Below are 25,778 nucleotides of genomic sequence, written 5' to 3' on the forward strand. Positions count from 1 at the left end.
TACACAAGGAAAAGTTGGCAGAAGGAGTCATAGTAGGAAAAATGAAGGAACCCAAAACATGGCAGCATGGACATCAAGAAACAGCTAAGCCAAAACACTGGCCTTGTTTTTTTTTTATGGACTTGGCTAGCAACATGTGCCCATTTAATCTTCATTGCAAGTGGATCTTCTGTTTATATTAAATAAAACTGTTGGATTGGTAGCTTCTACAACCACCACTTTCTTTAACATATATTAGATCTAAGAATTTAGCAATGACTCTTTCTAACACTATAAAATAATATGAGGATGTGAAGGTTTGCAATATGATGTTGGTGCCTTGGGGGAAGAATTACACTGTTCATCACTACTATGTAAATACTGTTTACAGAGTTTAAAGCCAGGACTGAGAATAGGTGAAGTAGTCATAAACGTTTCAGGATATCATCTCACATACATAAGGATGTGTGTGGGAAGCCCCCAAATCTGTATATTTATTTTATTTTGCAACCTTGGGCAAATAACATACTGAGGTTGCAGATTATTACCTGTGTATCTCTGTGTAAACTCAGGGGTGAGTTTCATAATGATTTGCATGATATTGTATATCATTACAGTGGAAATTATGGCTGTACTGTTGTTCAAGTTTGTGTTGGTCTAAAATTTTGTAATTGAATAACAGAAACTCTCCAATTGTCTATATCATTAAATAAAAAAGAGGCGTACAGTTAGGAAAGTGTTGCTGTAAAACCTTTTTTTTAACATTAGTCTAAGAACATATGGAGAGCTACACTGAGTCAAACAAAAGGCTCATTTAGTCCAGCATTCTGTTCACACGGCAGCCAACAGGTGGGAAGCCCTCAAGAAGGAAATGAGTCTACTAATATCCTCCTGCTCTTGTCTCCTAGCAACTGGTTTTCAGAAACATAGAACCTCTGATAGTGGAGATAATATATTGCGCACATGAATAGCAGCCACTGGTTCCCATAGACTCATCTAATCCAGTTTTAAAGCTGTCCAGGTTGACAGCTTTCAAGACATATTGTGAAAGTGAAACCTACATTTTAACTATGAGCTGTTCAGAGAGGTACATCTTTTCATCTGTCCTGAATCTTCTACCCTACAGATGATGAGAGATGAAGAAAAACTTCTCCCGATGCACTTTCACCACAGCATATATACTGTTATAAACCTCTACTACATTAATCTTCACTCTCTTTTGGGGTGGGGAGGCGTAGGTTAAAGCACCCGAAACACTATAAGTTTTCTCATAGGAGACTTCTTCTGCCCATTTTTTCCTGGTCCTCCTCTCTCATTTAATTTGGAAAAATTGTTTCTATTTTTCCTTGTTCTACACTTTAACACAATAAATACAAATTCCTGGAAAGCCCCCTTTTATTTTTCTTGCATCCCTAATTGTTTTCTTGCTTTTCTGTCTAGCAAGTTTGTGTCCCTTTTTATCCTCCCCATTTGGGCAAAACTGCCTTCTTCTGAGACGCTCCCTCCCTCCCTCTATCTCTTTCATTAATAGCTTCACTGACATTACTTGTTAACCATGCTGGTGACCTCTTGGACTTTGTCCTTTTCCTGACCTGTGGTATACATTCCAGTTGATCCTCTGTTACTCTGGTTTTGAGTAACCTCTGAGCATTTTGGAAGATTAGATCTTTTTGACATTTCCTTTCAACTTTCATTTTTTACTACTTCCCTCATTTTAGAAAAGCTTCTCTTTTGAAGGCAAGCATGACTACGTTTCTTGGCACTTTCGCACATACATATACGTTTGATTACCGTACATTTTGGTCATTGTTTCAATTATTTGGCTGCTGCCATCTTACACTAAGCACTGGGGAATACCATTTGGGAATAAATCCAGGTTCACCTCAGTTTTAGTCAGTTCCAAGACCAGTTCTTTGAGGACACAATCCTCTAGGGTATGTAAAAATTTTTGCATCTTCATCATGTCTGAAATGTGCATTTATCCATCAGTGTAAAGACAACTGAAGTTGCCCATTACTTTACTCTTATCCTTTTGGCTGCCTTCCTGGTTTCATTTCCAGATAACCCTGTGTGACGTCCACCCTCAAGCCCCTTGCTTGACCTTCAAGCCTCAGAGCACCCAAAGGTAAACACTCTCTTCTTTTCACTGCTGCCACCAGGCGATCTCTAAATCACCAGTACTTCAGAAAGATTCAGGTCCACACTTCATGTTCCTTTAAATAAAACTTTGGTTTATTGATTACAGAGATTGATTCATGAATATCTTCAATAGCTAATCACACCTCAGAATTTCCCAAACCACACACTCTATTACTCTGTCTGACTTTTCTCTCCTGCCTGACTCTTACATTTCTCTACTGACTCAATCTACCCCTTGACTCTCTGACTCTGCCTCTTATAGCATCTCTCTCAGCTCCACCTCTCAGCAACATTAATATGCATGAACCATTACATAATATAACATGAACCATGGACCTAATAAATATGGAACACTACACCCTGCTTGTGCATTTTGGTCAGTGGGATGATAATATTTATTTCTTCAGTAGTAAATTTCTTGTGGGACCTAGCATTGTCACTCATAATGATTCTGTGAAAGAGTCACCCTGTGTCAAAGTTTTTAGATGTTCCCTTGGATGAACAAAGCAGAACTACCCCCAGTATGCCCATCCCTATCCTTCCTGCAGAGTTTATCTCAAGAAATCATTACATTACACTAAGTTTCTGTTATGTTTCATTTTATTTCATTTTGTTCAATTTTGACATGTTAGAATAACACAGTGAAAATTTCATGAATGATATTTTGCAGACACTGTATGGCCTTCTACTTTAAAGAAATGAACAGAGGAAGAAGTGGGATTGTTTATAAGTGAATAGGATTACTCATAAGTGCATTTTAGGTAGTTTCATACTTCATTAAATCAGCTCTAAAGTGACCTCCAGATGGTTTCTAAAGCTAGTGTTACAATCTGTTAAGAGTACAAACTGGGTGTTAGAAATGAACATTGAAAAGCAGGAAATAGAGCTTATTTACTTATTTATTTATTTTTATCATTTAACACACAGTATACTGCAGTCATTTGTTAGCTGGCTGAGACAGGGAACAGTGGGGGTGGGGAGAGGCTGCTATTCCTAGTATGGTAACAAAGGAAACCTATTGGACTGAAGCCCAATTAGTTCTCTAACCACTCCTTCTTTGGCTAAAGAACATGTCACAAAGCCAGATTATCTCAGAGAAGAAGTGTCTCATTGCCTGAGTCTCAACACTCCCCTTCCATGTCCGACATTTAGAACTTTGGAAAGAAGGTCTAGGGCCCCTTCCCCCTTTTGGGTACATAAGTGTGGAATGACTAGTGAACTTCTTCTAGCTGAAGAAGCAAAGCACAAATAATCATCTTGTTCTGTAGACCTCTACCCAGTCGCCCACGCAGAGAAGGCAATCCGGCCATGCAACAACACTTTTGTAACAGTTGTGTGCTGAGTTTCTGAAACTAATAGGATGTACCGCTGATACCATTAAAAGCCCTAAATATCTTGGCCCCATATGCTTTGAATTCAGCTGACAAGAAAAAAGAGATTGCACCTAAATATTAGCGAGAACTGTTCCAAAGTGGGACAGGCTGCCTTGGAAGTTCTTAATCTGAATAGCCTTTATTTGTGGTTTCCAAACATAGATTAGATGTCCCCGTGCATCAGAGAGGATTAACGCAATCACTCTTGGAGTTCTTTTAAGCCCTACAATCCTATGATTTTATTTGAAGCAATGGGAACCTGCCTATGTAACTCATGTATATGGTGGTAAAAACTATTTAGCTGGCAGGCACTAGAGATGGGGCCTCTTCACTGGAGGTCCCATCCATGTGAAATGCCCTCCAATGAGATTTGCATCCTTCCCACCCACCCCATTTCAGAACGCATAGAACCCCAGTTATGGATGGATGGATGGATGGATGGATGGATGGATGGATGGATGGATGGATGGATGGATGGATGGATGGATGGATGGATGGATGGATGGATGGATGGATGGATGGATGGATGGATGTTCCCATCTCCTTACTGGTCTATGACTGCCCCATTCTCTTCAATATTTTCATTCCTTTAAACGTTTTGTTAGCTGCATTTTTTTTATTTGATGGGGTGCCTTAAGTCTCCGTGTCTTGCTCTGACCTGAAACAGCACCTGGAATTTATGCCAGAGACAGTGGAAGCGAAGGAGGGATATAAATGGAAGGATGCCAAGCGAGTGAGAGGAGACAACAAAAGAGGAGGAAAAGGCATGAAGTTTGCCAATAGGAGGTGAAGACAAGAAGGCTGGAGCAGAAATAAGAGACTATGTGGGAAGAGAAGGAAGGCACGTGGGCACAGTGCCTCCCCCTTAGCTAGCAAACCAACCTGGCATTTCAAAGACCCCACCAGTGGTGGAATCAAACACCAGGGAGTCTATGCTTTCCTCCGTCTGGGCAGGGGCACTCCACAACCCTTACTTCGTTCACACAACATGGACCTAACAGACTTGTGGTGGATAAGGACATCCTGTCATACAAGTTGTGACAGGAGGAGGATAAGCCCAACCCCCTTTAGCTTCCCAGTGAGGAATCCCACCACCACTGAAGCCCCAGAGACAGGCTTGCAGGAGACTGCCAACACTGGGATCTGGTATTAAGGTGTCCCTACAACAGCGAAGTCTGCAACCATGCATGAATGTACCTTACTAATGGTCTCAACCCTGAACTCCACATTGGCAAGGACCCCAATTGCGTGTGTAGTCACCATATGAACGTCCTAATCCCATACCCACTTGCTGCAGCAGGATCCCTAGTCCCAGGTATTCTTAGCTTATCAAAGGACCCTGAAGGCAAGTGTGATGGCTGAGGCCCCAACTCTGAGCACACTTTCCACCCCAAAAATGTGGAAACACCCCCCCCGGGTATTCATACCTACTCCTGCCTGGATCTATGCTCATTGGTCCCTAATCAAAAGACAGCCAGGACAGGAAGTTGGGTCAAGTCCACTGAGACACAAAGGGGGGAGAGGCTGACTCGTGGGATAAATCCAATAAATCCACATCCACATTCACATGACACTTGAGATATCACTGCCTAAAGAGGTTTTCAATGCCCCTGACCCCTTGAAGGACACCAAGTAGTTCACATACAGTTATACAATTTTATCTGGTAAAGTATTTGATGAGAGAAAATTTGCCAAAGAGTTACAGCTGCAGCAGTAAGCAAAGGAGCCATTCCCACCAAATACTGTCATACTTCCAGTATACTACATGCCCTCTAGTTAGAATGGAACCAAAGCAAGTTCTGAGGGGTCAACAGCCAATTTCTCACTCCCAGGAGCCACAACAAGCCACAGAAAACACAGGCAACACCACCACCCAAACTGGGATGTGTAGTTAGGTTATCAAAACTGCCCACTTCCAATTTTTGTTTGAAGTGTTTTAGAGGTTTCAGCAATTTAGGGACTTGCTGTTTTGTGTTTGACAGCAAAATTGCAAATCCATTAGGCTTCCAGGAGGGGAGAGTGAGATTTTTCTCCTTCCAGATAGGTTTCCTCTCCTTTCCTTTCTTTTCTTTTCTTTTCTTTTCTTTTCTTTTCTTTTCTTTTCTTTTCCTTTTTCCTTTTTCTTTCTTTCTTTTCCATTTTCCTTTCCCACTTGGGGAGGATGGTTTACAGGGACTTATGAAGGCTTTTGAAAGAAAAAGCCAAGGGTTGTATGTGGCCCTCAGTTTATACCTTACCCAGTTTATACCTTGCCCAGCACTGGGCCAAAACTGCCATTCTTTCTATTGCTGCAATTTCCACCATCTTCTTTAATCCCTCAGAACATAACAACCCTTGGTGTTGCTGTCCGCATGGTCACTAAAAATTTCCTCCCTTCCTTTCTTCTTCCACAGGCAAAACAGCTGCCACAGAATGCCTCTGAATACAGTGGTGCCTCACTTAATGATTACCTCATTAAATGATGAAACTGCTTTACAATGAAGTTTTTGCGATTGCTATTGCGATCACAAAACGATGTTCCTATGGGGGAAAAAATCGCTTAACTATGATCGGTTCCCTGCTTCAGGAACTGATTTTTCACCAGACGACGATTTTAAAACAGCTGATTGGCAGCTCTAAAATGGCCACCTGCTGTGCAAAATGGCTCCCTACTGTGCTTTAGGATGGATTCCTCACTTTACAGGCACCGGAAAATGGCCACCCTATGGAGGATCTTCGCTGGACGCTGAGGTATTTAGCCCATTGGAATGCATTGAACTGGTTTTCAATGCATTTCAATGGGTTTTTTAATTTCGCTTGACAAGGATTTCGCTTAACAGCGATTTCAATGGAACGGATTATCCTCGTCAAGCTAGGCACCACTGTATCTCTAATTCTCTCTAATGATGTAAGTCTCCTTGAGTCCTTTTAAGGTAAAAGGTAGAGTTTACATACATACATACATACATACATACATACATACATACATACATACATACATACATACATACATACATACATACATACATACATACATACATACATACATACATACATACATAACTGGGGTTCGAGAAAACCCTGGCTGAAATTCAGTAGTCAGTCACAACTGAAGTCAGACCATTGAATCAGTGGGGATTTGATGAGTCACCTCCTCCATAAGTTGCACTGATTCAAAGGACCTACTCCAGTTGCAATTTACTGCTGGATTTCAGCCTCTGTCACTCCTGTAACATTCTCTAACTTAAGGATAAAATTGCCATGTCTTTCTTTATATTTCCCCAGCAAGCCTTCAAAAAAGACACCTAGAAATCTAGGGAGAACATGTGATCTCTTTTGGAGGCTATGAAGCCTGGCCCTTTTTAGTATTTCATAAGGGCTATAGAACCAGTCCTTTACTGGTATGATACAGTCAGGGGTGCATCTACTATGAAACTAATGAACCTCGTGGTGCAGTGGTTAAACTGCTGTACTGCAGCCAAAACTGTGCTCACAACCTGGGGTTAAATCCCAGGTAGCTGGCTCAAGGTTGACTCAGCCTTCTATCCTTCCGAGGCTGGTAAAATGAGTACCCAGCTTGCTGGGGGGGGGGCAATGTGTAGCCTGCATAATTAACTTGTAAACCGCCCAGAGAGTGCTTGAAGCACTATGGGGCGGTATATAAGCAGCACGTTTTGCTTTTTTGCTTTGCTTTAATTTTCAGGGCACCTAATCTCAAAGGGACCTCAGAAGTGACTTTAGTCTACATTACTTAAAAATTTGGAGTCTACTATATGAGGATGTGTTTTTAAAATTTAATAATCTTAATAATATCATGTAATTTAAAAAAATAGTTACTCTGTTTCCCCGAAAATAAGACCTAACCTGAAAATAAACCCTAGTATGTTTTTTCAGGATGCTCATAAGCCCTACCCCAAAATAAGCCATAGTTAAGTGAAACCCTGCCCTCCACCGTTGTGCAGTAACCAGAAGATAATATGAGTGTATTTGAATAAATGTAGATTGTTGGACATGTAAAAAATAAAACATCCCCTGAAAATAAGCCCTACTTCATTTTTGGAGCAAAAATTAATATAAGGCCCTGTCTTAATTTCGGGGAAACACGGTAAAATAAAAAACCAAAATGTTATTAAAGTATCATGTAGGCTAGCCATAACTGAAATAGCAATCGCAATGCTAACATGAATGATAGCAATCTAGACAATTTTTTCCCAATAAAGTCTTCATAAGTATACAATATTTTAATTACCCCTACTAAAAACTAAATGTTATATCTAGAAAAGCAAGGTAAGTAATAAAGGTGAAATGGTGTCAGAGTAGCCTAAGCCTATTGTTTTTATAAAGAGGTGAATGGAAGGTAGGCTACTTCTATATTAGAAGTATTTATGAAAAAGTAATAAAGGGATGAATTTGTGTTTAATTAGAGTTGTTTAATATGAAAAATGTTCAGATAATGGTAACATTGTGTTAGATTACATTAGTTTATGAGTTTCATTGGCCTAGCCTTGCCTAACTCAATCTAACCTAGTATAGGCTAGCTTGAACATAACCTAGTTTAGCCTATTTGGCTTATTTATTATAAAACTCAGAATTACTTTCTGAGAAGGTACTACTACTCAAAAAGTAGACCTAGGTGTGTGTTTTTTTTTTCCTTTCAAAGCCTTCAACAATAGTCTCATGGCTCAATTTGACTGATTTTATTTAATGTTTTATTTCATCATTCTGTGATGCTTTATATATATATTAAACATTTGCCCAATTGTAATCCTCCCATAACTTCAAAACTATGAGACATAGGAAATTTTTATTCACACCAGTGACTTTGACGTGTGAGTAATCCAATACAGCAATTTTAAACAAAATCTGAGATGTAGTGGTTAATTTTTTTAAAAAAAAATGGTAATATCTCGTGGAACAACTCTTTTGAAGAAGGTAAGAGTAGTTACCCAGACCTTGTTGCTGATTGTGAAGGGGCTCCCATAACAGTTCAAGCTTCAGGGCCCCAAAAAATGTAATTCTGCCACTGAACACAGTGGACAGGATTCAGGAAGTTGGCTGTAAAGGTGCTGCTCCAGCTGATGTGTTCAGACATAAGTGAAGAAAGTGAATGGGAAGGGAGATGGAAATGTCAAATAAATAAGAAAATAATTACAAATGCAGAATAAAATGAAAAACAAATGAATACAGAAATAAAGAAAAAGAAAAGATGAAATAAACAGCAAAATGAAGGAAGGAAAAATAATTTAACTCTTTCTTTCATTTATTTTTAATACACACTCCCCATTTTTGTTCTAGTGTTACCCCTTTTGCTGCTGGCCTTACCTTCTTTGGATGTGCAGTTACCCTCCCCTACATTAACCCTCAGTCTAAACCACTGGTTGCCAACCTTGCGCAACCAAACATTCTTGGACTAAAATTCCCAGAAGCCTTCACCAATAGCTGTGCTGGCCATGATTTCTGGGAGTTGTAGTCCAAGAATATCTAGGGACCCAAGGTTGGGAAGCACTGGTAGAAAATGACATCCACTCCCACCCATTCTAATTGGACATTATATATGGGGACAGGAAAATATACATCCTTCTGACCAAATGGAGGAGCAAACATAAGGGACAGAGTTTTCTTTCTCTTGGATATTGTGGGTTCTCTCTGAGAAGTATTCGGACTGAAAGCAGGCAAACTACAACTGACAATATTTATGCAGGAAACGTGTGTCCTGCAGTTTCATTGACTGGTGTATCTCTCACAAATCGGTTGCTGAACTTTTGCTTAATTCGTATAAGCTGTCACAATGAAATAAGGAAGAGACCTCCATGTGCTTGTGATCTTTCAGGTCTAATCCAAATTTGCAAAAATGTGTGATCTGACAAGCTAAACTCATCCAAACAGCTGGGGTTTTTTTTGTTTTTGTTTTTTTGCTGCTTGTACAGGACTGTAAAAAATCAAGTTCAAAGATCAAGTTCAAGAATTATTATTAAGAATCAAAAGAGAGTCCTATTTCACATATGTCGGCTTTTATTCGCAATCTGTGTACAAAACACAAATGCATGTGCACATACGCTTCTCTACACTTATCTTCTTGCAGGAAGACCTTGACAGAGGTAAAGAGGGATATGAACTGCAATATTACTCAGATTTTATGCAAGAGATGTTTTCCTGGCTTCGATTTTATCTCTCTGTGGACTGATACCAGAGAAACTCAACTCAAATTATTGCACAGAGTCTTTGTTACTATTCGGCTGGGTTCAAGCAAGGGTTGCATATTCTCCTATGTATAATAAATGTCACCGCACACGTGGGTGGTTTCCCATTGTATGTGGTCCTGAACATTTATTGCCAAGCTTTGGTTGCAAATTCAGGATTTTAGACAGGGTTACTAGATGGAGACAAGATTGGTCCCTTTGTTGTATGTAGCAGGAGATCAGTTTGAGCATGCAAGAGAAAAATAATCTCAGTGGTGCATTTTATAGCCGAGAAATATATAATCAAATTACAGACAGTGACACATTTTCTCAAAAGTTGTAGCTCCCCAATTCAATTTGAATATTATTGAGACAGGAAAAAAAATATTGTTCAAAAGCATGAAGTGTCTTCCTTCAATGACATTTGAATAATTAGTACCAATGCCCTGTATGCGATTGACTTTTTTTTACATTTATTATAATTTTTTGAAGGAGATTAAGGGAATCTGTGTGGTCTTTTCTCACTTTACCTTCATGCAACGACTGTCCAATGATCATGTAGTGAGCATCACAGGCAGCAGAACTGATAACATGAATCATCCCGCTAAGCACAACATGAAAGAGGCTCTATTTTATTGGCTAATAAACAGCTTGGGACATTACTTTCAAAAAAAGAATTCAGTGCATTATTTGTGTTGTGAACCACCAGTTATCACTTACTTTTGCAATATTTACAATTTGGTCCTCATCACCAGCAAATCAGATGATACAAGGGAATATTCCTTGCTTTTTTCTGCTCACTTAAATCTCACGGCCACTTCTGATACTGCTCCCTAAACATGCTTAAAAACAATTATATGCTTCCAAGTTGGTTCAAAGTTAATAACAATTATGTGCTTTCAAATCAATTCTAAGTTATGGTGACCCTTTCCAGGGTTTCTTGGGATACAGTACTCAAAAGTCATTTACAATTTCATTCTTCCGGAGATACTGTGGGATTTTGGAGGTTTCCTAAGACTGCACAAAATGGGTTTTCTCCTAGGAAGCAGAATTGGGAATTAAACTCTTGACCTCTGCATTCAGCTACCCAACACATTGAACTGTCCCTCCAGATCCAAAACCTTAGAGAGAATGGCTAAAATCCAATTGGGGCTTAAGTGAGATTTGCATAACATGACATGGCTAACTGTGGCTAACCGAGGAGTGCTAGAGCACATTCAGTTGCGCAGTAAGGCGTGTGACAAGATATGTGACCAACAGGTCCCCCACACCTCATTGGTTGGTTACAAATAACTACAGCAAAGTAAAGAAATCTTATGCAAATACCGATAGGACTCTGGTTGGTGTAAAATAAAGCTGTCTTTGTCATTTTCCCTCCACGTACCTTGCACTACAAATCCCCCAAAATTCATTTGCATCCTGGGTATAAGATTTATAACCCAGCATATAAAGAACATTGGCATGTTGGGGGGACTTCCAGAAACAGGCATTTCTTAGAAGCATAAATTCAATCAATATTCTCTTTCTATTTTCTTAATGCCTGTCATTAGAATGTTATCCATCTGGGACTTTCCTGAGTATTTTCAAAAGAAGTAACCAGAAATTACGATAACACTGATGTTGGGAGGATTGTATTGGCTCAAGATAGTTTTTGTAAAAATTGTTTTTATTTAAATTTTAAGTTGGCAACAAACTAAAGAGACAAAATGTGTCCCTGCAGCACACACTCCTCAGAACCAGAAGACTCGGAGCCTAATTTGTTTTGGTTTTTCTTGCACAGAATGTGGATTGGTTCCCTAAACAACTCTGTCCATCTCTAGAAGTAAAAGAAAGAGAGAGAGAGAGAGAGAGAAAATGACAAAATTTGAAGAGATCATTGAAAAAAAGATTGAAATTAGATGAAAAGACAGAAAGAAAGGGAACTGTAAGTCAAATATATAAATTATTAATGCATGCCGAACAGGATACATAAGGATTAAAAGCACAGTGGCAACATGATTTGGATAAAGAAGCATTAGGAGAAGAATGGGATAAAATGTGGGACCAAAGAATTATGAAGAACATATCTGTAAGGATAAAGGAAAATTGTTGTAAGGTAATATGGAAATGGTATTTAACACTGGTAAAAATGAATATAATAAAAAAAAATGTATCACCACTATGTTGGAGGTGCAAAAAAAGAGTGAAGGGGACATATTTACATATGTGGTGCTTATGTGAAGTAAGTAAGAAATAATGGATGCAAATTTTTAAAGAAATAAGGGAAATAGCTGGATTAAATACAGTGGTGCCTCGCTTAACGAGCACCCCAGTTAACAACGAAATCACATAGCTATTTGGTTTTTGTGATCGCAAAAGCGATCGCATTGCGATGTTTTAAATGGGAAAAATCGCTTTGCAATGATCGGTAAGCTGTTTCGCTTACCGATTTTCACATAGCGATGTTTTCCCAACAGCTGATTGGCGGTTCCAAAATGGACACCGGGTAAAAAACATGGCCGCCCGCATGGATTCCTCGCATACTGGGCAGCGAAAATGGTTGCTATATGGAGGATTTTTACTTAAAGGTAAGTTTTTTGCCCATAGGAACGCATTGAAGGGGTTTCCTATGGGCTTTTAAAAACCACTTAGCAATGTTTTCGGTTAGCGACGATTTTTGCTGCACCAATTAACATCGCTAAGCGAGGCACAACTGTATTCAAATGTCCTCATCAATGGCTTTATTGAACATGGTTAAGAAAGATCAAATGTTGAAAGAAAATAGGGATTTAATTGTAATAATGGTTACAGCAGCAAGGTTAATCTTTGCGAGAAACTGGAAAAATGATAACCAATTTAATTTAGACGAATGGTGTAGAGAATTATGGGATATGGCAATTAATGATAAATTGACATGTGATTTGAAAATAAGAAGAGGCCTATCAAAAATAATGATTTTAAGAAAACATGGAGTGTATTCTTAGAATATGTATTTTGGAGAGGGAAGAGGCATACGCCAAGGGAAGGAACAATGAAGTTTTGGAGAGAAAATGGACTGAATGAATTTTTAAAAAATATATATTGTTAATACCAGCCCTGCGGGTAAAGGTGGCACTGGTGTTTTATGTGTATGTAATTGTACTTTAGGTTTATGTTGCCTAGATTGGATGTTTGTTTAATAAAATAAAATTTAAAAATTAAAGAAAGAAAGAAAGAAAGAAAGAAAGAAAGAAAGAAAGAAAGAAAGAAAGAAAGAAAGAAAGAAAGAAAGAAAGAAAGAAAGAAAGAACACCTGTCACAAGAATTTGCTGCCCCTTCATCATTTCTAAAATCTGCAGTGGAGAAGGAATATCCTCTAACTTTGGCAACTTTTAGCATTTGATTATCATTGTAGTTAATATTTCTCTGTACCTAGAAAATGTTTAGAGAGCTGACTTGTTTAAAGCAGTTCTAATGTAGTAATTCTAATATATCAGTCACATGAAGAACAGAGGCCATTTATGGGGTTCCTCTTATGTCTTGTTCAGCACTTTGAAAGAGTTTGTAAAAAAAAATAATTTGTTCCTGTTATTCTTTCATTCCTGTTTGAAAAGTAACTGGTTGTCATTACTCATTCCTTTTCCATGAGTTCCCTTGGCTTCCCCCTGTCTTTCTTTTAAGGAAAAATACCTAGAATTGATAAGAGAAAGATATAAAGCTTGAAAAGTTCTTGTCACAATGGCCAGGTTTTTGCAGGAATTTTCTCAATACATGGGGTTGGGGACTACTTGAAGGCACCTTCATGGTGACTGATGCTTTCCAAAGTCGGGACCCAAGAGCAGGACAGACTTCACTTTTGGGATCTACTTTGATCACCTACTCAGAGTTGTGAGGCCTGTGTGGAGGTGATGGTAAAAGTTCTACTACAATGAAAATGATAGCTGTCAGGTGCACAGTGATCTAACTCTATCACTCAGCCTGGCTAGAGAGATTTTAAGCAAGTTTAGATTATTGGCTTAGTTTACAGGGTAGAGTCCTGCACAGTTCCACAGTTAAATCAACATGGCCCCAATCTGTCATGCTTTGCTCCTTTCTTGTTGGCTCCATGCGCAACTGATACTTGTGATATATTCACAGAAGAAAGAAGACTTAGCATAGTGGCTTTAAGCCTTACAACATGGCGACTGCTCCAAATGGAGAACTAGCTTTTTGTTTTTCAACGTGATATTTATTCTGCTTTATTTCAGATAATGTCAAGAAGGAGAGTTAACACAGGACAGAAAGAGTAGAAAGAGCAAGATAAAGCAAAAACGCAATGCAGATGGCAGCGGTGAGACACAGCAGCAAGACAAGACTTCAGCTGCAACTACATGGTCAAATACTGACGGATTTGCTGGGGGTGTAAAATGGATGAATTTGCTTTTTAAAAAAAATGGTCACATGATGCAAGTCTGGCCCTTTTGCTGCTGATGTGGAGAAGTGGGGGGGTTCCCCTCCCACTGGGGGCCTTTTACTTTTTTCAGGCTGTAACAATTTAAATGCCCCACATGTGATCAGCTGCTTCTTTCATCAAAAGAACTGCAGGGGTAGGAAGCAAGAAGGTGGGTGGCTTTCTGGTGATGTGCTAAGCAGGGTATGACATTTGGGGAACTGAAATACCCACTTCCATGTTCTTTCTCTCCAGTCACCCCAAAATATTTTAATTTTTTTATTTCAAAAACAATCACGTTTAATGCTAGATTACCTTATTGCTACATTAATAAAAAAAATTCAACACTAGATCACCTCTACATGGACAAAAAAACTGATGTGAAATAGAAACAACTCTGATGAACTACAGCCCATCACTGTTTCTGCAGTACGTGTGTATGTGTTTGTATGTTACTGAGAACTTTGAAAAGCTCCCTAATGCTGTGCAATACTTTAAACAATTCACTGGCTTTGCAATGATTTATAAAAGGAGAGGCAGGGATTGGCAGAGAGTGGGATCAAAGGAAGGGGGCTGTGGCACAGGGCAAACCACATCAGATTGAGGGGCCTTGAAACAATCCACAGTCTCCCTGTGATCCTCTGATGTGAACAGAGGTATACAACAGCCTGTGAAACAAGCTCCAGTGACACTGAACTGCTCTGATTCAGTTCTCCGGTGTAGTCTCAACCTTAGCAGATAGCATTGGTGAAACATCTTCAGTCATGATCAAGAGTAACTGCATAACACAGCATTATTATTAACTGCATGACAAAGCATTAATATTTCCTAAATCCTCTCAGTTTAACAGCTGGTGATACAAACTTGACTGATTACTTAAAACTTCCCAATAGATAGATAGATAGATAGATAGATAGATAGATAGATAGATAGATAGATAGATAGATAGATAGATAGATAGATAGATAGATAGATAGATAGATAGATAGATAGATAGATATTATTAGAGATCTCCTGTTCTCAAAACCATGGTTTCTGGCAGTGTGTTGATCATTGCAGGCTTTCTATGAATGGGTCCCATGTATAGCCATCCAAATATGGTTTAACAAAGGTGTGACATAAGTGCTTATTGTTTGAATCCACTTTTGGATTGAATGCCATCAGAAAATAGTATCAAGTTAAAGCTCCCCACCCCCTTGTTGAAAGGTCTGTACATTTTTATCTTTTATATGTTTGGACTAACATTTTCATAGTCACCACATGGCCACACTATACTGGCACTGAGCAGGAGGATTTATTAGGTAGCAGCCATGATCTCAGTTTCAAGAAATAAGAAAACAGTGAGGTTATAGGGGGTTTTTTTTGCAATTAAAAAAAAGAAAAGCTGGACATAGCAAATGGTTGATGGAAGAAGGTCAACAGTTTAAGTGCAAAAACAAAATGAGAAAGAAGGAAGTGAATGCAGGGACCTACACTCTACAGACCAGATGGGAATTCTGCAGCAAATTGTTGATACTTAGATTAGATAGCAGTTTTTTTTTTAATTCAGTAAACATTAAAACAGTGGTAGAACACTTCACCAAGTACAGTTTGATTCTTTTTACTTCTGGTATGTTTTTATACATCTTATTCAGAATATTTTTGTTTATTTCAGAAATGGGTATAACTCCTATTAGTCAGTGCATAGAGTCTTTTAAGAAAGATACCCCAAACTTAATGGCAAAATGAATTTGGATTCTTCATTCAAACTTTTGATCATGGTCCATGCTCCAGTGAACCCAATTCTTATTGACCTTAGCAAAAGGGAAAATTGGCTTTGTGTATACTTGAAGATCCTAATTCTGAAAACAGGACATGGTGAAGTCATTGTAAGGAAGAAAATGATGTGGTGCTTAGCTATAACCAGAGATAGGTTGAACTCACTTTTGTGGCAGGAGCAGCTGCTGCTGCTATTACAACTACAAGTAGATATTATAACTAAAAGTATAAAAACATTTCTATTTTTATACAAATTAGAAATTCTTTCAGAAATGAAAAGAAGGGGCCTGCAAATCAAATTTATTACCAGGCCGGGAACACATAAGGTGAGGCAGAATAAGCAAAAATATAGAATTTAATGAAGAATCTGGGCCAAACAGGTACAATGAAAGAATCCAGGTCCACTTCAGGTACTACAGTGGACAACCCCTGTAGGTCACTGATACCTAGATTGGTTTGTATGATTCATCATCTCTGAACTCATCCATTTTGCATGCACATGCATGTTCTAATCACTTGTCTAGATATAAATCACCACTGAGCTCAACATAATTTACTTTTGTGTAGACATGTATACAATTGTACTTTTAGTGTGGATACTAGAAAGTTAGTGATTTTGTGGACGGAAGGAAGGAAGATTATGATGTGTGTCCTTTGATTTATTGTGCATTGGCTCTGACAGTCAGCATCAGAATTTTCCAAAAAAAAAAAAAAAGTCCAGTGTAACATCAGTACAGTAATGGACTCAGTACCTGCTAACTCACTTATCCACAGTCTGAAAATGTTAAACATATTGAAAGAAAAATCCTAGAAATATTATTTATTTGTTTATTTGTTTATTTGTTTATTTGTTTGTTTGTTTGTTTGTTTGTTTGTTTGTTTTTATACTGCCCATCTGGAACCCAATATTTATTTGTAAAGATGAAGTTACCAGAACTGGCCACTAGCCAGAGACCATGTTAGGTATAACATTCACTATTAAAATAATGTTCACTATAATCCATGTTTTTCAGCATGGAGGGGGAGGCTTGGAACTGATCCCCTACAAATATGCAGGATCTACTGTATTCAAAACCAGGAGAATTCCACATAAAACTATACAGACAAATGGTCCACACACATTTTTGGAAACGTTCTAGATGTTACTTGCAACAAGTATGTGCCATAGTTGATTATATATTTAACATTTAAAATGTCTTGTATACAACATATTGGGAACACTCATATTTCATAATTCAGGCCACATCCCAATCCTGAAACTTCAAAACCAGGACTACATTCTGGAACAAGTAATAGGATGGGACCTATGTTAAATTTATTACCTTCTGCAATTTACAAGAGTCCTCACTGGAGCTGGGAAACAATGTTTCACATGCACTTACTCTCCAAAGTCTTGTCTTCAAAACAAATCACTGGTGTTTGAAGAGATGAGTCAGACAATTCTGCTTTAGTAGCTCACAGAAGAGAAATATTGTCCAGAGCAGTTGTTCCCAACCATGGGTCCCCAGATGTTTCTGGACTACAACTCCCAAAAAACCTGGTAAGGACAGCTAATGGTGAAGGTTTCTTGGAGTTTCAGTCCATGAACATCTGAAGACCCATGGTTGGGAATTACTGATCTAGAGCATTGGTTGGTCCAGTTAAGCAACAAAGGTAACAGTGCAACTGTCAAAACATTGCAGCCTATTTTTAGCAGGAATACTTAACTCCTGTGGAAGAGCACAACCATGATTATGGATAGGCCTTTTGTGTTTAGACAAAAGGAAAAAATATGAAAGAGGCATTTATCTGTTTTTATGTTCTTTCATAGCATATTGAAAAAAGCCTCTTAAACACAAATAATGTAAATTATCCAAAGCAAGGTACATAAAAGTTTTTTATTTTTCATGTTTCCCTCTTTTGTTTAAACCTGCTTTTACCCTTTGTCAAATCACCCAGGAAATTTTCCATCCCAGGAACATTTTTCATCCAATAGTATCATGAAGGCTGCTGTCAGCATCCAGTCAGAATGTTTGTGGGGGCAGTAGGAAGTCTGAATCTGTGTAAAAGGCCTGGATTAGTTGTAATCCAATGAGGTGTATAGCACCACTTAAAGAGATTTCACCAGCTGGGTTGGAACCTGCAAGCACAGCAAAAGGAGCAGTCGGGGGCCAGGATATCAGGCAAGACTGATGAAGAGACGGCACCAACATGAACTGTGACCACAAATTGCCCAATGAAGTACTTGGTGGGAGACTGGGAGGTGAACTGGAACCACCTTGCCAGGACAGAAAAGACTGGAGGAAGCCAAGACTGGCAGAGGAGCCTAATTGCAAATAGCTTCCAATAAAAGACATAAGGTTTCCACCTAAACTGCTTTCCTGTGCTGTGCTGACATCTGTAAGGAGGCTCCTTGATGTCCTCTTGCCCATGGAGGGCCTGGGGACACACACAATGTGAATTATATTTTCTGCTACCTGCTGGACTCAAAGAAGAGAAGACATCCAGAGATATGTAAAGGGCATAAAAATCCCTTCATGCGCTAATGATTTTGGGTGAGGCATTGATTGTGTTTTTTGCCTTTATTTGCTTGCTTGCTTTTCTTCGTTTGGGGGAAGGGGCTCTCTGTCTGTCTGTGCATTGTGTTTTGCTAATTCCCCCCCTATATGAACAGGGTGCTTTCCTTGTTTGACCGATTTGCAAAACTGTTATTTTACTGTGTATTTATTATATTAAAAGTGTGTGTTTTGATGCGGGGTTGGGACTGTTTTATTTGCTCCTACAGGGGTTTGTAGTTTCTACTGGACTTTGTGGCTGTGTCAGTGCCCCACTGAGTTGTATGCATAGTGTTGTTCTTGGTTGGACACAATTTGGGGGCATTTCTGTCTTGCTATTCTTCCAATGATTTTTCTTTCTCATGTATTGTTGCCTTCATTCTCAGTAAGCTAATTCTTTGTTGCCTTGCCCCTAATTATTTTGGGGGTTTTTAAAAATAGTTTTATAGATGTTTAGGTCTTTTTCAGACTAGCGCCAGAAAACACGAATAGGGGGAAATGAAACTATATGATCCAAAAGAAATGGTGCGTTTTGACAATGAAAGAGGCACCCCAAAACAAAGTAAATGCAAAAGAATATTCACCATCCACATCTACCATGATTGGGTGTGACTATGCTGTTTACATGATGAATTAGAAAAAATATTGATAGGAAGTTTCCTGTGATCAAGTGTGAATCAATATTTTTGGCTGAAATGTTTAGATTTTATTTTAAGACAAAGATATATTTATAAATCCAGAGTCCAATAGCACTCTTTCCAGCATGCTCAGTCTGGCTGAACCCCTTATGGCATCAAGTGTTCAGCACTGGAAAATCTCAGTGGTGGTTTCCGGTGGATTAATCATAATGCTGTGAAAATATTACTACTGACTTAGCTTTCACAGCCAATAAAGAGAGACGTAACACTTGTGGAACAATGTCACACAAACTAAGGGCTACACCTCATAAACAAACATACCTGCCACCCTGAATGTATCACTGTTCTCAAGAGCAAAACCTTTTCTCTGTTATTAACAGGTGTTGTAGCAAAAGGGAACCGAACATGTATTACAACTAGTAACCAAATTCTTCCTCTCTGTCCCCCGTCTCTTATTGTGGAGTATGCTCGCACAAGAGTGGCTTATACAGAGGCCAAGAATTCAATACAGATATGCATAATGTGTTCACCCCTTCCCTGAGCCAGCAAAGTAAAACATTGTATACCGGGCCCCATACTGTGAATCGCTGTGTGTCTGAAGAGCCTGACTGTTTCCCCCTTGAGGAAGTCAATGGGAGAAATGTGCTTGGCAACTTAACAAGATCATTAAAGTTTGGGACAGGGAATGAAATAGATTCTCCCTGAGTGCTGGCAGAGAGAAAAATGTCTTTCAACAAGTTGAGAGTTACAAACCTGGGATCGAGCAATTTTCTCTCCTATTGCCGAATAGAAAACAGCTCCTTTCCTTCATTACTTCAGAGCCTAAAATGTCTGGATTGAGCTGCCTCTTGTCGTCTCTCCTTCATGTTTTTGACACTGAAGAGAATGTCTCTTCATATCCTACTTCCACCAGCGGATATATAAAGTGGGTTTTCCTGAAGCCAGATTGTCACCCCTATCGCACTTAATAATTCTCGGGGCCAGCATTCCTGACTAGAGCCTATGGTGACTGGAGCAGATGGGGTGGCTGAAGCTGAAAACAAATGGAGGTTGCAAGACTGTCTCAGACAAAATCTTTGTCATTTCTGTCACTCTGCACTTTTAAAGTTGGACATACCCAGAACTGAACAGAGAGCTCCTTCTACACAAGGAACAGACTCGATCATGGGCATAGGCCATGAAGTGTATATGCAGGAAAAAGACTGAGACCACACCAGGAAACTGAATGTGACTGCTATGGCTGTTGTATATTACGTTGCTATAGGGCTTTCAATCCCATAATTCAGCCTGGAAGATTCTGCTGAATTATAGGGATGGGAGGCCATTAAATAGTCAATAGAACTCATTGACAGTTCACACAGAGTTTCATTTTCAAATTCCTATCATACTTTTCAGAAGGATAGTATGTGAGCCCCGTACAGATGTCTAGCATCAGATTTTCCAAGAATTCTTCCAGCCTTCTCCTTTACAAAAATCCATGCAGCTGCTAAAAGCACAGTAGCTTCACCAGGGTTAAAAATGGTAGCAACCCTAATTCTGAGTCTGTCATGAAAGTGAGTTTCCTGTTCTTGAGTTAACAAATGAAGGTGTTTGGCAGAATTATGTCTAATAGGCAAAATGAAGTTGACAAACCATAACTAGGGGAAAAAAAGGAATTACAACATAGCCATGAGGGATTCAAAGTAATGAGTAATACGGCTCTTGTTAATACAGCCTTTCTTACCTAGCAATTATTTGTAGCTAATTACTTCCAGCCTTTGCTGAAAGAGTTGCAAGGGGAGGCAGATGTTTCAATCACTGAGAAAGACATATTGGTCAGGTGGCAGAGAGGCAGAGGAAAGCACGGCATGCCAGGTGCAGCCGAGGGGGAGAAAGGAAAGAATGTCTTCAAGAGTTGTTTGGGAAGTGGAAAAGTTTGCCACAGAGCAGAAGGGATGGGAAGAACTGTTCTCCTTCACACACAAGCTGTAATGTGAACAGAGAAGTGCCCTGTGGGGGAAAAATGTTTCAGCATTGAAAACTAATCTGTGGATCTGTATCTTTGTTGGAATTGAAACACATGTACATGTATAGTGTACATTGACGTGACATGTACTGTACTGTACTGTACAGTGATATCAAATATTCTCTGTTTTCTCTGGTATTGGATCTGTTAGACTATATAAAGTAAAGGGCATCAGGGAACACCATCTCTGAGTCTCTTTTCATCACCGTGATCAGCAGCAGCCTAAGCTGTACCACTGCTTGAGCTGGGACAGATGCTGCCAACTCCTTGTATCCTTCCAAACCAATGGTTCCCATCCTTGGGTCCCCAGATGTCCATGGACCAAAACTCCCAGAAACCTCCACCATTAGCTGTGTTGGACAGGATTTCGGGGAGTCATAGACTAAGAACATTTGGGAATCCAAAGTTGGGAAGCACTGTTACAGACCGTCCTCCATAAATGGGCACGTATGAGAGCTGATGCTTCCTCTCTTCCCAGTCACCAGAGAGGGCGGCAGCTGCTGATGTTCTTCTTTGTTAGCATCAGCCAGCTGCAGAAACAATAGCTGTTCAATACAGCAGCATGTTTTGAGAAAGACCTGGGAAGACCTAATTCCTCTGCTTAAAAGAATGATGGCTGCTTTGAGTTGCTGGAGTTCCTACAAAGTAACAAGATGAGACACTGAAGGAGGCAAGGGAGTTGTAGCAGCAGTAGGTGCCATCTTTGCAGGGTGAGTGGCACAATTTGGCACTATTAGCAGCCTGCTGCTTGGGAGGCCTCTTTCACCCTGATGGCATGGGCTGTGTCTGTGACCAAGATGTGGTGTGGAATTTGTGTGAAGATATGAGGAGGAAGAGAGGATAGGCGCAAACTGCATCCAATTCTGGGTCCTACAGTTTGAGAAGGATATTGACAAGCTAGAACATATATAAGGAAAGTCAACTAGGATGTTTTTTTTAAAAAAAGATCTGGAGGAGAGGTTGAGAAACCTGGATATGTTTAGCTTGAAGAAGAGAAGACTGGGAGGTGAGGTGATGCCCGTCTTCAAATATCTGTAGGCCTGTCACGTGGAAGATGGAGCAGGTTTGCTTCTTGGTAGCTCCAGAGGGTAGGACCAGAAGCAACAGATTCAAACTAGAATAGATCAGATCTTGTCTGAATACAAGGAAGAATATCTTGATAATAAAAGCTGTTTGACAGTGGAATGGACTGCCTTAGAGTGTTATTTCAGTTATAGCCATTCTCTCAGGAATGCTTTAGCTGTGGATTTCCTGGTTTGGTGGGACTGGACTCAGTAACCCTTGACCTTCCTTCCAGCTCTACAATTTTATGAGTCTATATTCTATTATGCTAAGCTTTTCTTCCTAAGTCCCTGTTTTTTCTCAAGAGCTCCTGGTTTTCTGACTCTTCCTCAGAATGTTGTTTTGATATAGAGATAAAAGGTTGCAACAACTGAATGGCCATGTCTTAACCTTGAATAAATAAATATTCAATGCCTAAAACAAGGATAATACAACTGCTGCGAATCACATTGTTCTCCTACTAGCCTTCTCTTCTGCTTGGCCTAGCAAGTAGACTGTAACTCTGTCTCATTGCAAACAGAAAGCAGAATATGTGAATAAACAAAACTAGACACAGCACTGCATCAACTGTAGGTGCTTCAGAACATTTAAAGTAAGGGTGAGCACCATGAGGCAGATTAATAATGCCCCAGTGCATCCCTAGTGATCCTTAGCACCCTCCTACTCACCCATGTTTAAAAAGAAGAAGAAAGGAATCCATTCCTTGTGTCCTCCCAGGGATGTGAGGGCAATTCTGCCATGTCTTGAGGGGGGTTCTGCAATCCTTAACCCCCAAATATCCCCCAAACAAAAGCGTTTAGCCTCTAGGAAGCAGAAGGGGGCTTTTTCAGCAAAAAAGAGAAATGCAGATATTTTTCTGAGGGGATTGTTTTGTAGGAGTGGAAATATGAGATCGGTGTTAAGAGTTTGATCAGTCTGCTTAGAGGGAATTGGACCCACAGAAATTTGCTTTAAAATGGGTCAGCACAAAAAGATGCCAAACCTGCAAAGTGCAAACATGCTGAAATGGATGGTGACGGGAAAGCTTGAAAAGTATTCGGGAAATACACATAAATGGAAACATTGTGATTAACACTGGGGGCCTCCCTGTGAATGCAGGCAACAACTAGGAGTTTTCAGATGACTGATGCTCAGCTCACAGGAACAATGCATTTCCAAATGCATATTAACTAGGCTTTTGCAAATGAACTTTTAATACTTCCCAGAAGACCCCAGCCCACAACAAGGATGACATTTAATATCTCCACACTGCTTACTCATCAAATTCTAAAATAAAGGGGGGGGGAGCTTGTGGAATATTAAACTGTTAATATTATTTATATAGTGTTGTAATGGCACATTGCACTCTGGAGCAGTGAGATATGCTAAACATAAAACCAAATCCCCCTCCAAAGGAGTTTACGACATAAATAACTTAAGGCAGTAGCTAGAGAAGTACACCTTTTCTTCCTCATTCTAGGTGTAGACATTTTTTCAGCAATGGCAAAACGTGCTTTCTATAAACTTTCCCAACCAATTCAGCTTTGTGGGGAGAGGGGGACAAGTTTCATCTCAAAATTAGATTGCTTCAGAACTCTGTAATCAAAACTCTAGAAGTCTGAGCCTGCAGAGTTGCTTTGGCTGTTTCAGTGCAAATAATAGGGATATAAATCTTCCTTTATTTCCTTCTTGTAGTACAAATAATATTTTCCAAGTGGGTACAATTATGAGATTTGGGGGGGGGGTGCATTTTGTGCATTTCCACAACTACTTTGCAAAGAAAAAAACTTGTGTGTGTCTTTTTACAGGAAACCCAGGATTTTGTGCAAAATAGGTTTTCAACACAAAACACGTTTCTGTATGTGAAACCCACACTTTTTGTTGTACAATATTGCTAACAGTTTTTGGCATACACTTTTGATCTTTTTGCTCTTGTATAGGAGTAAAAAAAATCTTGCAATGGTTGCCCTTTTTTTCGGAAAGGGTGTCTCAGTGTGTTGTGATGCCCCCCCTTTTTTTGTGGAAGGCAAGAAAATTCCTGAGAGTTCATTACAATCCAAACAATTAATGATTTGAGTCAGCTGAAGTCATGTCTCTTGCAGCCTGGTGGCAGCACTATCTGAGGGAACATGGGATTTTGGCTGGCACTGAAGCATACAGAACTCTGGAGCTGAAGCAGGCAAAGTGTAGTTCAAAGGGAAGATGGACCCCTTGTCCTTCGAGTGCAGTTCCCAGTCTTCCACTTCCCCCTCCAATCCCTACACAACCCACACGTTGAGTCAGGTAGAGTTGCCAGTCTGAGATTTCAGTGTGCTGTGACTGAAGCTCAAAGATGTTACAGAGGCAGGGCAGGGAAAAGTTGAGAGGGAAGCAAGCACAACACCTACGGATATATCCTTGCACTGAGCCAGTGAGCCCTGGTGCCGGGTGGGAAGGACAGAGATGGGTACCCAGACTTTAATGCAAGGGCAAGCAAAATCCATGCCCCTGTGCATTGCTAGGCTACAATTCCCAGCATTTCTTACCATTGACTATGCTGGCTAGGGCTGAAGGGGTGGGGTTTGCTGCCCAATGAGTGGATAGTCACACTTGCCCCATCCACCTACCCCCTCCAGCTTTGCTGACCTTGACAGCTGATTCCTCAACTCTAGACTTGGAGGAGCATAGCAATTCCTTCAGCCAGCATCCTGAGAACTGGCGAATTTGGTGGCATGAGATTACAGCCCCAATGAATGTACCACAGTGTACAAAAGTCCACCCTCCTGACTGAAGTTTATGGAAGTAAAATCTTACAGTGTTCATGGAAGTGGAAAACTAAATATGGAAAAATAATAGGAGAATCAGATCATTGATCTATATTACCCAGAATGGTCTACTCCAGCGCAAGGTAGCTGTCCAACATTCTAAGTAAAGCTTTTCCCCAGCCTTAATTTAAAACCTTTTGGGTGAGAGATACAGAGCTTGGACCTGGAATTTTATACAAGCAAAACGTTCTCTTAGTGCTGAAACTGCAGCCCTACCTTATGTGCATTCAGCTGCACATATTCTATCATCTAGAGCAGTGGTCCCCAACCCTGGGCCTCCAGATGTTCTTGGACTTCAACTCCCAGAAATCCTGGCCAGCAGAGATGGTGGTGAAGGCTTCTGGGAGTTGTAGTGCAAGAACATCTGGAGGCCCAAGGTTGGGGACCACTGATCTAGAGCCTGAAAGTAACTTTTTACAACCAATGCAGATCCCTTAACTTAACTACTACCATAGTTACAGTGTTACTTTCTACAGTAGATGTAATAAGTAACACTTAAACAACTTTGCTGTAACAAGTAACTTCTGATTACTTTAAATTGGCACTTAAAATAATGTTTAGAGGCATTTTGACTGGTTTCATCTTGTTAACAGGTCCTAAGCGCAGTAAGAGTTATTTGGTTTTGTCTTCTGCCTTTAAAAAAAAACTATTTCCAAAGTGCTGTATCAAAATTGTACTCTGGAAGGAGCCAGAACATATTTCCCTGTACTTTTTTTTTCTATTAATGCAACAATACAATAAATGTAGGTTCAGACCAATCATAACAATAACTGAAGTCTAGTATCTAAGAGGTAAGGAGTTACGTAATTACATATTTTTAAAATGTAACTTTCTCATCCCTGCTGTCATCCCAAGTACAGTGTACATCAAAGTTGTTATCATCTCCAAGCAGAACACTGGGATGCAGATTTTGAGGAGTTTGAAAGTCTAATTAATCCATACCAGCCAAATATTCAGATTTC

At 39.6% G+C, this 25,778-nt stretch overlaps 1 long non-coding RNA gene across 1 annotated transcript in view; it reads left to right on the forward strand.

The window, feature by feature from the left end:
- LOC144589098 (uncharacterized) overlaps positions 1 to 18,811 on the forward strand; it is a 35,952-nt gene extending 17,141 nt beyond the window's left edge. The window contains exon 2 of the long non-coding RNA XR_013545004.1: positions 13,855 to 18,811. This is a non-coding gene — a long non-coding RNA (uncharacterized LOC144589098). The remainder of the gene's footprint in view (positions 1 to 13,854) is intronic.
- Positions 18,812 to 25,778: the final 6,967 nt, after the last annotated feature.

The sequence above is a fragment of the Pogona vitticeps genome, chromosome 4 (genome assembly GCF_051106095.1).
Source record: "Pogona vitticeps strain Pit_001003342236 chromosome 4, PviZW2.1, whole genome shotgun sequence".
In the NCBI taxonomy this organism is placed as follows: domain Eukaryota; kingdom Metazoa; phylum Chordata; class Lepidosauria; order Squamata; family Agamidae; genus Pogona; species Pogona vitticeps.